Here is a 12,063-nt window from a genome sequence, read left to right on the forward strand (position 1 = left end):
AGATGTGGTATATACACAATGGAATGTTACACAGCCATCCAAAAAAAAAAAGGAATGTTACCATTTGCAACAATATGGATAGAACTAGAGGGTATTCTGCTAGCGAAATAAGTCAATCAGATAAAGACAATTATCATAGGATCTCTCTGATATGAGTAATTTCAGAGGTAATGTACAGTTACCAACCTTGACGTTTACTTTGTTGTCAAGTGCATGGAGTAAAAGAATTCGCTTATGTTTTGGAGCACACAATGTACAAATATACAATCAACAACTGAAAGGGGTGGGAACAGACCAGCAAAGAAGCAGAATTTTTGTATGTTATTGAAGTTAGTATAAATTCAAATTACACTGTTTTAACGTTAGGATGTTAAATGCAATCCCCATAGTAACCACAAACACACACACGCAGCTGCAGAATATACACAAAAGAAAATGAGAAATGTAAACATTTCACTAAGAAAATCAACTAAATGCAAAAGTAATACAAAATGAGGGAAAAAAGTGATAAAATATACAGAAAACAAACAGCAAAACTATAGAAATCCTTATCAGTAATTACAATCAATGTAAACGGATTAAATTCTTCAAAAAGACTAAGAAGTTTTGCAGAACAATAAAAACACATAATCCAACAATATGCTGTCTACAAGAATCACTTGAGATCCAAGGACACAAACAGATTGAAAGTAGAAGAATACAAAAAGATAATCCATGCAAATAGTAACTAAAAGAGATCAAAGATAGCTATACTACTAACTGATAAAATAACCTTTAATTCAAAAAAGAGACAAAGGAGGACTTATAAAAGATCAATACAGCAAGAAGACATAACAAATATTTATGCACCTAATGAGAGACCATCAAAATATATGAGGCAAATCCGACAGAAGTAAAGAGAGAAACAGTTCTATAATATCTGGAGACTTCAGTACCCCACAAAAAGAAATAAGGCAAACAGAGGATATAAATAATCCAACAAGATCTGACACATGTATATAGAATACTCTACCCAACAAAAGCAGATATATTCTTCAAGTATAACTGGGTCATTTTCCAGGATGGATCACATGCTAGGCCACAAGTTAAGTTTCAGTAAACTTAAGAAAAACAGGTTATCACACACAGTACTTCCTGTGATCATAATAGGAAGAAGTTAGAAATGAAGAGAATTGGGAAAATCCACAGACTTGTGCAAATTAAACAACACACTTTAAAAACAACCAAGAAGTCAAAGAAGAAATCACAAAATAAATTGCAAAATATTTGAGACAAATGAAAATAAACAGCTAATATACAAAACTTATGAGATGCAACAAAAGTGGTGCTAACAAGGAAATCTGGAGTTATAAATGCTTACATTAAAAAACGAGGAAAAAACAAAAAAAAAGAGGGATGCCTAGGTGGCTCAGTTGGTTAAGCTCAGGTCCCTGGGATTTAGCCCCATGTTAGGCTCCCTGCTCAGTAGGAAGCCCAATTTACTCTTCTTCCTCCCCACAAATTCTGCTTTCTCACATGCACTCTCAAATAAAATTTTAAAAAATATTTTTTAAAAATAGCCATAATATCGTTACATTTAAGAAATTTTATTTTATTTTATTTTTTTGATTTTATTTATTTAATTATTTGTCAGAGAGAGAGAATACAAGCAGGCAGAGCGGCAGAGCAGAGGCAGAGAGAGCAGGAGGCTCCCCGCTGAGCAAGGAGCCCGATGTGGGACTCGATCCCAGGACCCTGGGATCATGACCTGAGCCAAAGGCAGACTTAACCAATTGAGCCACCCACGCGTCCACATATAAGAAATTTTTTTTTTTTAAAGATTTTATTTATTTATTTGACAGAGAGAAATCACAAGTAGATAGAGAGGCAGGCAGAGAGAGAGAGAGAGGGAAGCAGATTTTAAAGTAATTGTCCGAGGCAGGCCCCTGGCCAGGGTGGCCTCCGCCATTAAAAGATGGCGCCTGGCTAGTTGCCAGGTTAGGATTGCCTCGTAAGACTAAGCCGAACGCCCAAAGAGGAAGTAAACAGCATTGGTTGCTAGCGAAATTGATCGTTTAGGTGCACAGCCTGATTCGCTCCCTCCTTATCCCGCTCACTGATTGGTCATGTAAGCGTATATAAGTGTGTAGACTTGAGGAAATAAAGAGAGAGAAGATGCATCCAAACCAGGCTTCTTGTCGTCCTTATAGGTCGAGGGCGATAGTAATTCCTTAATATAATCAAATATACCCAACTGATGTTCAAATTTACAGTTATGCCAATTTTTAAAAACACTGAATCGGTATCCAAATGAAGTTCACATATCAGGACTGGATGACATCTTTTTTTTTTTTTTTTTAAGATTTTATTTATTATTTGAGAGAGAGAGAGAGAGAGAGAGAGAACACAAGCAAGGTGAGTAGGAGAAGGACGAGCAGGCCTCCTGCCAAGCAGAGAGCCTGATTCAGGGCTGGATCCCAGGACTCTGAGCTGAAGTCAGACAAGTTTAACGACTGAGCCACCCAGGCGCCCCTGGATGACATCTCTTAAATCTCTTTTAATCTACAGTTGTGTGTATCTATCTTGTAATTTACTTGTTGAAGAAAACAGTTATTTACCATTTTCCACATGTCTGGATTTGGCTGACTACACCCTTATGATGATTTAATATATTCCTCTGCCTTCTGTAGCTCTTATAGATTGTGGTTGGATATAGCAGTTTGACCAGATTAGGTTTATTTTGGGGGAGTGGGAACCATTCATATTGTCTGTAGCTTTATAACATCACGTTCTGTGATATTAGCAGCCTAAGGTTCCTTAGAGATTACCAAATGGTTATAAATAATTACCTAATTCTATTATTCTTTCTTCTTTAATTAGCTGGAATATTTCTAGAAAGAGAAATTTCTCTATCTAGTATTTGGTTACTTAGTAATAGATAGCATTTTTACAGGAAAGATGGGATAAATGCTTAATGTTTCCCCCCACCTTTTTTTTTTAACCAGCTTCCAAAATGAGTTGGTTAACAAGGATCCTCTACTGGTAGGCAAGTAGTTTTGCTTTAAGTATCATTATAAACTCATGGGCTAAATATACTTGGTATGTTTCAACCCACTATAGTTATTATTCTTACCAATACTCAAACTGTCCCATCTTTGCCCAGTGGAAGCCTTTTCATGCTTGACTCCTGTCAAGGCAATAGTTAATTCAGCAAGCCTACCGTTCAAACCTTGCACATTCCCAAAAAAGGGTTTGTTACTGTGGCCACTGGTTAGTGTATTATTTTCCTAAGGCTGCCATAACACCGTACCATAAACTGCATGGATTAAAACAGCATAAATTTATTATCTCACAGTTCTGCTGAGCGCTAGAAATCTAAAATCAAGATGTCAGCAGGGCCATACTTCCTCTGAAACTTGCAGAGAATCCTTCCTTGTCTTTTCAGGTTCTGGAGTTGCCAGCAATCCTTGGTATTCCCAGGCCAACTGCTGTCTCTGTTGTTACACTGCTATCTTCTTACTGTGCCTGTGTCTTCTCTCCTCTTCTTAGAAAGACACCACTCATACTGGATTAAAGGTCCACGCTCCTCCAGTATGACTTCATCTTATCAGATTACATTTGCAATGACCCTATTTCCAAATAGGGTCAAATTCTGAGGGAATGGGGGTTAGCCTTCAACATAATTTTGGGTCAACACATTCAACTCTAACAGCTCCTGGAAAATGAACTCCTGAAACGTTCTGGTAAGTGTTCTGCATTCTTGTGGCTTTGAATCAAACTGCATCAGTCTGTCGAAGTAGTCTATATGAACAACAGGACTATGGTAAAATCAGGTTTTCTTTAGGAGGTCTGAAACTTCATTAATTATGGTATGTATAACTGATCCCAATAAAAACCACAGACATCTAGGCTCAAAAGATCTTCCCTAGTAGGCAACATCTTACACATGTTGTCACAACTCATTACTGGAGAAATTAAGAGCATCCTGTTCAACTCCACTGGGAAAGGACTCTTGTTAAGCTCGCACCTGGTTTCCTCCAGATTTCACCTTGTATGTCTTTTGTTTTGCTAATTTTTGTCATTTCACAGTAATAAAGTATAACTGAGTATAATGACTCTTGAGTGATTCTAACAAATCATGAAACTTGGAACTGGTCATGGGAACTCCCAACATAGCTCAAAAGCTCTTTTGACATAAACCTAGTAAATGACAATAGTCTTCTAACTTCCTGATACAACTAGAAGTCACAGGCTCATCTTGTACAGTTCTTGCCCTAGACTTAGGATCAAACACTTCTCTACGGAAGCCTTGCTCCTTTCAGTGGGAACTAATAGAGACCATATTCTGGGTGTAAAGATGGGCATGCCTTAAAAACAACTTATTCCAGGAAATTATGATGAATTTTAGAAAAAATCTTTCAAATAACAAATAACTTTTAAAAATACTTGGTATTTAAAGAGTCAAGGAAGGCAGCAGTATCTAGGTTTGGTGGCATTCTTACCTCTAAATAATTCTCTTCCTTACCTAGTTAACTGACAAAGTTCAGGAGAAGCTCTTCCTGAAGGCAAAAAATATTTGAGGGAGAGGCACGCTCCTCACTGAGCAAGGAGCCCAATGTGGGACCTGATCCCAGGACCCCGGAATTAGGACCCTGAGCTCAAGGCAGAGGCTCACCGGACCGAGCCACCCAGGCACCCCGTGAGTTAAGCATTTTTAACTATAATCCAGAGCTAGCAGGACAAAGAGAAAGCACGAAACTGGAGAGAGGAGGACAGAGTAGCGGCAGGCATCTAAGTGCCTAAATATTTCTTCCTTTCCTCTCGTCATGACCATTACTTCTTTTGGAATACTACAAGAAAACAGATGTACTGTTTCTAATTTTAAATATAATTAAATGTATACAAAGGAGTTTATCTTTAAACTTTAGATTTACAAATTAAGAAAACAGTCACATCTGTCAATCTTTTTTTCTTTATAGCATTATGTTTTGTTTTGTTTTGTTTTTTAAGATTTTATTTATTTGACAGACAGAGATCACAAGTAGGAGGAGAGGCAGGCAGAGAGAGAGGAGGAAGGAGGCTCCCCACCGAGCAGAGAGCCGGATGTGGGGCTTGATCCCAGGACCCTGGGATCATGACCTGAGCAGAAGGCAGAGGCTTTAACCCACTGAGCCACCCAGGCGTCCCAGGAGATTTTAAGTAATCTCTACACCCAATGTGAGACTCAAACTCAGAACCCTGAGATCCAGAGTCACATGCCCTACTGACTGAGCCAGCCAGGCATCCTCTAAGCATTTTTAAAAATTCATCTGTTTATAAAAACCCCATATGGTTGGCACTGTCCTTATCCCCAACTTCTAGATGAAGAAACTGTCACTGACAGGTTAAATCACTTGCACAAGGTCACTTGGTGAAGCCATGTCTTATCAGTCTAGACTACAAGAACTCTGAACATCTCACGAACCCACAGGATATTATACTTGTTCATTACACTGAGAACATCATGCTTATTTTACCTGGTTAGTAAGATACCTTGGAAAGATACAGGCATGCCAGAGAGTGGAGAATCACATAATAATTTAAGAACCTGAGACCTTGATGAAGTCTCTAGGGATCTAGTGTCTAGAATATGCCAAGACATTCTCTTCAAAATTAAGGACATGCTGCCATGACTTAGTCCATCACCACCACTTAACAAAAAACATGGTCCTTGGTGGACCTCTTTAAATTCTGGAAATAAACCATTATTTTAAAGCACTGCTCTGTCCCATTTCTTGAATAGCCAATAAGTTGTTAGCTTTAAATGGGGCCCAGGATGTGACAAGGCAGTGACGCAGGCCAATGTGGCAGGGCAAGACACTCTGTTATTTGGGCCTTAAGATCCAGCAAACTCAGTGGTGTCTGAAATGTCTCTGGTAGATGATAAAGCAGCTATATAAAGCTACCAATCGGCCCTGATAAGAGAATCACAACACAAACCACTAGGCATAAAGCCCCACAGAGAAGAGGGTTTTTCAACACTGGTACAATTAGCAGACTGGTCACTCCTGACGTTATAAGGGGCTGTCCTGTGGCAGGATGTTTAGCAGCATCTCTGGCTTTTCCCCCACTCGATACAAGTAGCACCACTCCCAAGGTGTGATAAAATGTCTACCAACATCGCCAAATATCTCTTGGGAAACAGTATTGCCCCTGGCTGAGCATCACTGCTTTAAAAATATTAGAGAGAGAGAGAGAGAAAGAGAGAGAGGGAGAGAGACGGATAGCATGCGCAAGTGAAGAAGGAGAATCCCAAGTCAACTCCATGCTGTGTGTGGAGCCTGACAGGGGCTCAATCCCATGACCCTGAGATCATGACCTGAGCCTAAAACCAAGAGTTGGACACTTAACCAAATGAGCCACCCAGGCGCCCTGAGAATCACTGCTTTGTGATTCTGAAAGAATAAAGCTTTGCCCCCTTCTATAGATGATTATGCTACTTTTGAGAAAGAACTCCTTGCCTGGCTTTTGGGTCCTGATAGAGAATGACCATAGGGCACCAAAGTGGCCGTATGACCTGATCTATCCTAAAGAACTGGGTGTTCTAACCCACCAAGCCATAAAATGGAATGTGCTAGCAGCATCTCCATCATTAAGTGGAAGTGACACTGTACCAGACATTAGCTCTTGCTATCCTTTAGGGCACATGAGATGATAGTTCTCTACCTTCTTTAAGTCAGATGTGACCCCATGACTTGCTTTGACCAGAGAGCAGAAATGATTCCTGGGGAAGCATTTAATTGCCAGTAGGTACTCTCCAGATTGTTCTTCCCTTGCCACTATGACAACAGACGCAGAGAAAAATATAAAGATGTACTGCAGACCCATCATATGGAAAATAGCTGCCCTGCAGTCATCCAGACTTGCAACGCTTTACATGAGAAAACACAAATCTTTTTTCTTTTTTTAAAATTTTAAAATCATTATTTGAAATCATTATTACCACTACAGAAGTTGCTGATTCTGACTATGAAAGGTTACATATAAGGTTAGCATGGCCCTGAAAGCAAAAATAAACCTTAAAAACAAATAGCAAATAGCCTACTCAAATACCCATGGCACACAAATGGCTCAAATACCCTATTAAATGTCAACATTCCCTTAATCTATGAACTTGCAGAGTCCTGTATGATCAAGAAAGAAAAATTCTGGCCTGGTTTACACAGGGTTCCACAGGAGATGCAGGCATTACCCTGGCACAGAGGTGATCCTGAAACACATGAGAAAAAGGAAATCCTCCCAGTAGGCAGATTTACATGTTCACCATACCTGAGCAGAAAGACGAACAGAGGTACCTATCTAAGGACTGGCTACACAGGCTCTGTCACTGTACTTGCTTAATCTGCTCATGAAAAAACTGACCCAGTCAGTAGGAACAGAAATTATGCCCTGGCTCGACAAAGATGTCCTTCATCAATGTTAACCTACAATTCCATGACATGGCAAGCTATCTCACACCTCCATGCATTTTCTTAAGCTACTCTCCTCCTCTCTAGAATGCCTTTCAACTACCCTCTAGCCAACCACCTTATTCTTATTCTGTCAGACAGACAGTCACTTTCTCTTCAAAGCCTTTCTTAGCACACAACCCAGTATCCATTCAAAGCCCTTCTTTCCCCTCATTCACAAATTCTCAACCTAGAATCCACAGACCCCCTGGAAACTGTGAATCAAACTCATAAACTTTGATAGGAAGAAAACTGTATCATTCTTTCTATTTTTATATGTTTTTTTAAAGATTTATGTATTTATTTTAGAGAGAGAGCATGCACGAGAAGGGGGAGGGGAAGAGGGAGAGACTCTTCAAGCAGACTCCCCACTAAGCATGGAGGCTGACGTGGGGCTCCATCTCACCAATCCAGAGATCATGACCCTAGCCAAAACCAAAAGTTGGTCACTAACCAAAACCAAAAGTTGGAGCTTGGTGCTTGGAGCCACCCAAGCACCCCATATCATTCTTATTATTAATCTCTAAATTTTATCATTTCATTTTATTATAAATGTAAGCAAAACAACAAAACAAAAAAATGCACAGCATTTTTCTGTGTCTTGGGTCACAAACAGGTATCACAGGTGGTTTCACATCAAATTACAGTTGTTGCAGACACCAAAATCATTGATACTCATCACTACTTCATGCCACATATCTCTGGCTAAAGAGCTTCTGCCTCATGCTGGAAAAATAAGTTTCCAACAACAGTCTCTCTTCTTAAGCACACAAAACATCAAGAGTGATTCTAATATTGGGCAAGGAACTCGACGTGGGGCTCAGTCCTAGGACCCTGGGATCATGACCAATGCTGAAGGCAGATGCTTAACCAACTAAGCCACCCAGGTGTCCCTAGAGTGATCCCTTTAGGACCTCTTTCTCTGGCGTGTGGAGAAGAAAAACAGCCTTCATTCCTCTCCCCTAGGAAGCAGAGAACAGCTGATTTCTTTTCATTACTATTACTCTTTCAAAGCAATGACCTCTCCCTCTCCATCTTAAGCCCCTTGTAAATCGATGCAGTAGGCAGAATAGTACTTAATACTTTTCATTACTTAATTATATAACAGTACTTAATACTTTTCATTCCCAGAAACCTGTGTACAGGCTTATTAGTCCTATTCTTAAACTACAGCTTCTCTAGGGCAGGGACTACTACTCCGTTGTGTTTGCATTTCCAGTTCCTAACAAGGCCTAGCACGTAGCACTTATTCAAGTATACTGGATGAACCCCTTAACAGCAACAACAGGGCAGTCAGCAGCAGACTCGGCAGAGAGAGAAGCAAGCACAGCAGATTCCTAGTTCCCACCCAATACAGATGCCTACCTGCACCCCTACTGATATAGTTTAAATGCTCAACTATTTCTGAACCTCACTTGTAACCAAATGACTAAGTTCTGGTAAATGAGATCAGAGGAAGTACTGTGTGAATAATCCTAGAAAGGCTTCTTAAAAGATGAGAGGTGTGCCCTTGTGTTCTCTGCCTTTCTTCTTCCTTCCCTTTGCCATGAACTTGGGTGTGATGACAGGATATCCAGTAACCATCCTGTGTCCTTGAGAATGGAAGCCACATGCTAAAAATGGCACAGGAAAAAGACAGGAGGAGCCTGGATTCTTGATAACTTTGTGGACGTGCCTTATTAGTCTTAAACTGTCAATTTCTGATTTTTTTTTTCCACAAGACAAAGAAATGAACTTCCATCTTGTTTAAGCAATGATTATTTCTTATCTGTTTCTAGCAGCTAAACACAATTCCTCATTGATAAGGTGAAAAAGAGACTCAGCAACAATCTGTGGTCTAAGATGCCAACAGCCATCTCAGCTCTGCTTCAACTTGATGATGATAAAATGTAAGACATTTCCACAGAAACGGGACAGACTAGGAAGCAAGATAAAACAAGGAGCCTATACTCTATGCACCATTATAGCTCAGCTGGAGGGGTGTTTATAGTAGCTTGGTACAGTGACAAGATTTCATAATGCAGTACTGTAATTTCTTGCCAACATTTAGGAGTTATGTTCTAGAAAAGTAACGTGACTTATAAAACTGTCACTGCCAAGACCAAATTATATGAAAATAAGAGGTTAGGAAAAATAAATATTTTGATGAAAGATGTTCAATCAGCTGTTTAAAAACTGTTCAGTAACCTTTCTATAGAATAACCCTTCAAGTTTTCAGGTAATATTGTTGTATGCACAACAATCAAATAAGGTTGATTTCCCATATATTATACAGACTACTGTACCTCATAAATATTTTGAACCTGCCCTACCTCGCTTGCCATTTAACAACTTTATATTATACTTATGTTATTTGTACTTGTTAAGTCTCAATGTTTCAAATTCTTAGTGAATGTACCATTTTCTTTGGACTATTTTCCATCCTTATATCAAAATAGGAAATAATTTGAATGTCTGTGTCTCACCAAAATTTATATATTGAAATACTAACTAATCCTCAATATAATGGTATTAAGAGGTGGGGCCTTTGGGATGTGATTACATCATAGGGGTAGAGCACCCATAAATGGGATGTATACACTTAGAAAAGAGACCCCAGAGAGCTCTCTTACCCCTTTTGCCATCTGATAACACAATGAGAGGACAGCCATCTCTGAACCAGGAAGTGAGCTCTCAGTAGAAAAACAATTTGCTGGCACATTGATCTTGGACTTCCCAGACTCCAGAACTGTGAGAAATAAATTGTTGTTTAAGCCACCTAGTCTATCATACTTTATTATAGCAGCCCAAACTTAGAGAGACAGAGTTCTTTTTCCATTCCCCTGAATTTAGGCTAGGTTTGCGAGTTGCTTTAACCAACAGAATGTGATGGAAGGGACATCATGTAAGTTCCAGAGGCTAAGCCCTAAAGAGTTGGAGCCCTGCAGCTTCTACCTTCACCTTTTCAAAATGCTACCGAGGGGTGCCTGGGTGGCTCAGTCGGTTAAGTGTATGCCTTTGGCTCAGGTCAAGATCCCGGGGTCCTGGGATCGAGCCCCACATTGGGCTCCCTGCTCAGCAGCGAGCCTACTTCTCCCTCTCCCTCTGCTGCTCCCTCTGCTTGTGCTCTCTCTCTCTCAACTAAATAAATAAAATCTTAAAAAAAAAGGGGGGGGGGGACACCTGGGTGGCTCAGCGGGTTAAGCCTCTGTTTTTGGCTCAGGTCATGATCTCAGAGTCCTGGAATCGAGGCCTGCGTCAGGCTCTCTGCTTAGCAGGGAGCCTGCTTCCCCCTCTCTCTCTGCTTGCCTCTCTGCCTACTTGTGATCTTTCTCTGTGTGTCAAATAAATAAATAAAATCTTTAAAAAAAAAAAAAAAAAAAGAATGCTACCCTGAAAATGCCATGTAAGATTGCCAGACTAGCCTACTAGAGAATGAGAAGCCACACTTTAACGACAGCTAGCACCAAGTGCAAACATGTGAGTGAGGACACCCTGGACCTTCTAACTCAGTCAATTCTCCAGGCAGAGTCAACTACATGAGAGAGCCAAGTGAAACCAACAGAGGAACTTCTCAGTTAACCTAAAGACGATGAAAAACAATAAATCTCTTTGCCCTAAGCCATTAAGTTTTGGTGCAGTGTGTTGGGCACCAATACCAAAAACCACAAAAAACTAAAACAAACAAAATCCCAACTTTAAAATAACAATACTTAATAGTTCCTTAAGATGAGAAAAATCACTCAAGATTTTTCTTTTTTTATCTTCAATTCACCTACTGTAGTATCCCCGAGGTAATGCTGATTCCAATGCTTCATTCCACTATGATTAAAAAAATAAAATTAGGGGCACATGGGTGGCTCGGTCGTTAAGCGTCTGCCTTCAGCTCGGGTCATGATCCCAGGGTCCTGGGATAGAGCCCCACATCAGGCTACCTGCTCCGCGGGAAGCCTTCTCCCTCTCCCACTCCCCCTGCTTGTGTTCCCTCTCTCACTGCGTTTCTCTCTGTCAAATAAATAAATAAAGAATCTTAAAAAAAAAAAAAAAAGAAAAGAAAGAAAAGAAAAGAAATTAATGTATGAAAAAACAACAGGGAGCCACTGAAGTATTTTGCATGAAGTAAGTAATATGTGATAGGTACTTCAGAAAGAACACTCTTGTTGCACTCTAGAATGGACTGGCAGGAGGTAAGACTGACTCAAGGATGACCCATAAGACTGTTGGAATGGTCCTAGTGAAAGGCCTAGAAAGAGATGAGAGGCCTGAACTATCACTGCTGCTGGGGCCACTACTACTACATTTACTATGTATTTATGATGTACTAAATACTGTAATAAGAACCTTACTTACATTTGCTCATTTAATCTAATTACCCTTTAAAATAAAATTTTTATTTTTTTTTAAATAAAAAGACTCACAAGAAGTTCCCAAAATATGTGCCAGGAGGTCCCAGGTACCTTTGGTCTAATTTCCCCCAATGGAAACATCTTGCATAAATATGGTAAAATATCAGGAAATTCACACTGGCACAGTCTACAGACTTATTCAGATATCAGCAGTTATAAAGCCACTCACTTGTGTGTGCAGTTTTATACAATTTTATTTTATATATATATAT

The 12,063-nt window shown here is 39.7% G+C and overlaps 1 protein-coding gene across 11 annotated transcripts in view; it reads right to left on the reverse strand.

Moving 5' to 3' along the window:
• HYCC2 (hyccin PI4KA lipid kinase complex subunit 2) overlaps positions 1 to 12,063 on the reverse strand; it is a 76,881-nt gene that overhangs the window by 58,779 nt on the left and 6,039 nt on the right. The window lies entirely within an intron of this gene.

This window comes from Mustela nigripes, chromosome 3, assembly GCF_022355385.1.
Source record: "Mustela nigripes isolate SB6536 chromosome 3, MUSNIG.SB6536, whole genome shotgun sequence".
Taxonomy (NCBI): Eukaryota; Metazoa; Chordata; class Mammalia; order Carnivora; family Mustelidae; genus Mustela; species Mustela nigripes.